Source organism: Jaculus jaculus, chromosome 15 (genome assembly GCF_020740685.1).
Source record: "Jaculus jaculus isolate mJacJac1 chromosome 15, mJacJac1.mat.Y.cur, whole genome shotgun sequence".
In the NCBI taxonomy this organism is placed as follows: Eukaryota; Metazoa; Chordata; class Mammalia; order Rodentia; family Dipodidae; genus Jaculus; species Jaculus jaculus.
In genome coordinates, this window is record NC_059116.1 from 10166200 (window position 1) to 10171005 (window position 4806).

The following is a 4806-nucleotide window of genomic DNA, read 5'->3' on the forward strand; positions in this document are numbered from 1 at the left end:
GGATATGCGGGGTCCTACAAAGGAGTAACAGCAAGAGCAACTGGCCGATTGCTCCCCATTCAAGCAAGTGCCGTGTCTCTATGGCTTTTTGGCTTGCTTTAGCATCTCAGTGCTGTCCTATTGGAACTGTAGTTTATACATTCTGAATGTGTATTTATTGAACATGTATATGCTTTCTTTCAGTAGATATTTAAGTATTTTTTCTATTTAAAAGCTATTTTTATCATTTTTTTAAAAAAATTAAAATTTTTATTTATTTGATAGAGAAGGAGAGGGGAGAGAGAGAGAGAAAGAATTGGTGGCCAGGGCCTCCAGCCACTAAAAACAAACTCCAGACGCGTGTGCCCCCTTGTGCATCTGGCTAACATGGGTCCTAGGAAATCGAACCTGGGTCCTTAGGCTTTGCAGACAAACGCCTCAACCACTAAGCCATCCCTCCAGCCCTATTTTTATCATATTTTTATAGTATGTTAGGAGTGAGCATTATTGATATACGTTCTTTAATTTTTTTATGTATTTATTTGTGTGTGTATGTGTGTGTGTGTGTGTGTGTGTGTGTGTGTGTGTGTGTGACAGAGAGAGACAGATGGAGAGGGAGGCAAAGAGAGAGGAGGCATGGGCACATCAAGGCGTCATCTGCAAATGAATTCCAGATGCATGCACTACTTTGTGCATCTGGCTTTACATGGGTGCTGGGGAACTGAACCATGGGCAAGCAAATGCCTTTGCCCATTGAGAATCTCTCCACGCTGATACAGCTTCTTAATCAGATATACTTATGGGAAATATCTTTCTGCACTCTGACTTCTCACAGTTTCAATGGTGAGTCTGTGTTTCCTTTTCGTTTTATCATTTAACATTGGTTTGTTCATTCATACATGTGATAGACTTGATCCTATACTCTGCCTTTATCCTCCGTATCTCTCTCCTCATCCGACTGGACGCCTTCTTACCACTGACCAATGGTTACAGCAGGGAACACTCTAGTTCCACACCCTCTTTTCTCTCTCCCAACAAATAAATAATTAAGAATATTAAAAAAAAATAGTAAACTTGTGGCTGGAGAGATGGCTTAGTGGTTAAGTCACTTGCCTGCATAGCCAAAGGACCCAGGTTCAATTCCCCAGGACCCACATAAGCCAGATGCACTAAGGGGAGGAATCATCTGGAGTTTGTTTGCAGGAGCTGGAGGCCCTGGCATGCCCATTCTCTCTCTCTCTCTCTCTCTCTCTCTCTCCCTGCCTATTTCTGTATCTTTCTCTGAAATAAATAAAAAAAAAAATAGCAAACTAAATATGTTATCTAACAATATTCCCATCACTAGGTTTCACTAACTATAAATATATCCCCTGAGATGGAGGTAGAAGCTTGTGGATATGAATGAATAGATGGTGGATGATCTTCACATAGGCTTCCTGTCACACAGAAATTCATTTTCAAACACTTGAAATACAAATTTATTTTTAAAATGGAACAGTAACTGTTCTTATCTATTATGACTGATATTTTTCTATGACAAATTCATATAATGAGAGGCTATACACCCTCTTTCACAGGTGGTCATTTTAAAAGTGTATGCTGGGTATCGAGAAGCTCATTAGAATGAATAATTTACAAATGTAGCTCACATAGTAAGGCAATCCATTTTTCTTCTAACAGAGAAGCAAATGTTGGGGCTAGATAGATTGCTCTCTGGTCAAAGGTGTTTGCTTATAAAGTCTGCTAAACTGTGTTCAACTCCTAAGCCATTCACGTCAATCAGGAGGGGCAAATTTTTGCAGTGGCAAGAGACACAGTGACCCTCATACACATACACACATGCATATAATTTAAAAAAAGATATTTTTCTTATTATTTTTTGTGAGAGAGAGAGAAGAGAGAAAGAGAGGGAAAGCTGCTTCAAATGAACTCCAGACATATGTGCTACCTTGTGCATCTTGCTTATATGGGTCCTGGGGAATCAAACCTGGGTTCTTTGAAATTACAGGCAAGCATCTTAACCACTAGGCAATTTCTCTAGCCTGAAAATAAGTTTTTAAAAGAACAAAAGCATATGCTTTATTTTCTGACCCATGGAGTAACTGAAAATAAAATTATTTGACAATTGGTAAGTGTTACATTAAAAATATTCGATTGATCAAGTACCAGGTGTGCTGCAGGAGGGGCATACTCATTATTTCACATACTTAATATGTAATTGAATAAAATTAATGTAGTCATAATGTATTTTATAGCACTATGACACTTCATCTTACAAAGGTAAATGCCTTTATGCATTATGTACTATTATAAAACAGGAAGAGGAAATCAATTTTCTAAGATTGGAATCTGAGTATCATTAAAATATTCATTATGCATGTGAGGTGAAGGTATTCTTGTGGTTCACAAGGGTAGTACAAGAAAGAGAAACCAAAATATTTGGGGGGGGGCAATACTTGCAGCATTTGGAAGATGAGTTGGTAGGTAAAAGAAATCTCAACAGCAAAAAACTAAACTAAACTAAACTAAAATAAAATCTAGTTTTGTATAGTATTATTCTGCATGTTAGAAAACTGTCATGTCAAACTCTTTCCCAAAGCTTCTTAATCTTATTCTATAAAATGTGTGATGTTGAATGTTAAAATAATCTATTAGTCATCTATCTAGGTACACACAATGTGTGATCAATGTACTAAAATGTTAATCTTTAAGCCATGATGTACGTAGGGGCAGTGTAAAAATTTTTAGTTATATTCTCTGTTGTAGTGAAAAGATCATTTCTTGAAGAAGTTTGACTGCTTTGACTGCTTTTTACATATTTTATTCCATTAGACATATTCTAACAAGTGTGTCCAACCTTTTGACATTGTAATACCATGTCATTTTTTCTCTTTCTATAAAGTTCACACTTGAGAACATAACAATCAAATTACAAAAGACAAAAAAATAGTCCCATAGTGTTTTAAGCAAGTTCATGATTTTGCGTTGGGTCACATTTATAGCTATCCTGGGACCCTGAGCTGCCGGTAGTTACAGATAGGACATGCCTACTAGGTAACTGTTTGACTTAGAATTCATCATGGTACAGGTCTGGGTGAGTGTTAGTGAAAATGATTTCCTCTACTACATATTTTTACTAAATATTTATTTATTTATTTATTTTGCAAGGAGAGAGAGAGAGAGAGAATATGAAAACGGGCATGCTGGTGCCTCTAGCCCCTGCAAGTGAACTAACTCCAGATGCATGTGCCACTGTACATCTGGCTTTATGTGAGTCCTGGAGAAGAGAACTCAGGTCGTTAAACTTTGTAGGCAAACACCTTGACTGCTAAGTTATCTCTCCAGCTCCCACTATATCCTTTAAAAAGTCACTGTGATGGACCTTAACTATAAAATTATCTGCTCATCTCACTGAAATTCAAAGGAAACACCTGGAAGCTCATTTTATCTGCTTTGGCTCTCAATAATAGGAATGTTTTGTTGTGTTTTGTTTTTTTTTTTCCATGCGTGGTACTGTTATTTTAAAATACACTAATTATGAGCTGAAGAGATAGATTAGGGTTAAAGCACATGTCTGCAAAACCAAAGGACACAGATTCAACTCACCAGGACCCATTGTAAGCCAGATGCACAAAGTGTTGCATGCATCTGTAGTTCATTTCTAACTGCTGGACGCCTTGGCACACACATTCTCATTCTCTCTCTCTCTCTCTTTCTCTCTCTCTCACTCTTTCACATAAATAAATAAATTGAATTAAATACACTAAATAGCAGTTAAGAATTAATCAGAAGAGCAGAAAGAGGAAAGAGAGAGAAGGAAAAAGTAAGACAAGGAAGAAAGAGAAGAGACGAGAGAGAACCAGAAAACAAAGTCTGATTTGAATGTGACTGTTTAAATATCTGGTCCCATAGATTCAACTGTTTCATTAAAATTGAGCTTTCTGAAGACTACACTTTCAGGGGTCATTTCCATAGTTCCTTCCTAGAGAACTTTCTCTGACTGTGCAGAGTACCTGAGCAGACACAGCATTCTCTCCTGAGTGTGAAGCTGGCTCTGGGCATGGCCTTGTGTACTGCCCACTACCACTGATGATTGCTCTTCTCTCCCCTGAAGAGTTAAAGGGAGAGAACCCAGTTGGAGTGGCTTCCGTTAAAAAAAAAAAAGATTACAACATGAGACTCTAGAAGGAAGATCCCTGCTTGGAGGGGTGGGGGGGAAGAGAGCATCACTGTGGACAGACCCTGGTGTCCAGTCCTAAGGTGTGTTCTAGCTGAAAGCTGTGGAGAAAGCAGGTTTGTGCTCGCTGCTGGTCTCTGCTTGTTGCCATTGTTTCTCTCTGCTTAGATCAATGAGAGGGAGCCAGCTACTTCCACCATTGATGGTGCTCCCCAGGAATCTGAGAACCTGAAATAAGCCCCCTTCCTCCTATAAGCCGATTGGATGATCATCCAAGCAACTCTGCTGACTACAACATGTCTGAATGCGGCAGACTGGAGCCCTTCACGCATGGACCCAGGTGCCACCAGCCTAGACGCCATCCTCAGTGTCTCTCATTTTCCCCAGGTTAGCCCAAGACCCCTGTCATCTAATACTTCAAACACTGACATTAACCAGCCATATGCTTGCATATCATTGTGAAGATAACTATGACAGTGATAAAGTTAAGCACATCCATTTTGTGTTAAGTATTATTACATTTTAAATAATCCACAGGATAAATCTGTGTGTTTCAAATTTGTGGAGTTATAAGTATTAAAGATACCTGAGTTCCACTTTTATATTAGATCTGTGCTTAGGACCTATGGAGCTTGTTCCAAAAACATCTG

General features: G+C 38.6%; 1 pseudogene; it reads left to right on the forward strand.

Moving 5' to 3' along the window:
- The first annotated feature begins 3923 nt into the window (after positions 1–3923).
- On the forward strand, positions 3924–4119 carry LOC123455241 (annotated as a pseudogene).
- Positions 4120–4806: the final 687 nt, after the last annotated feature.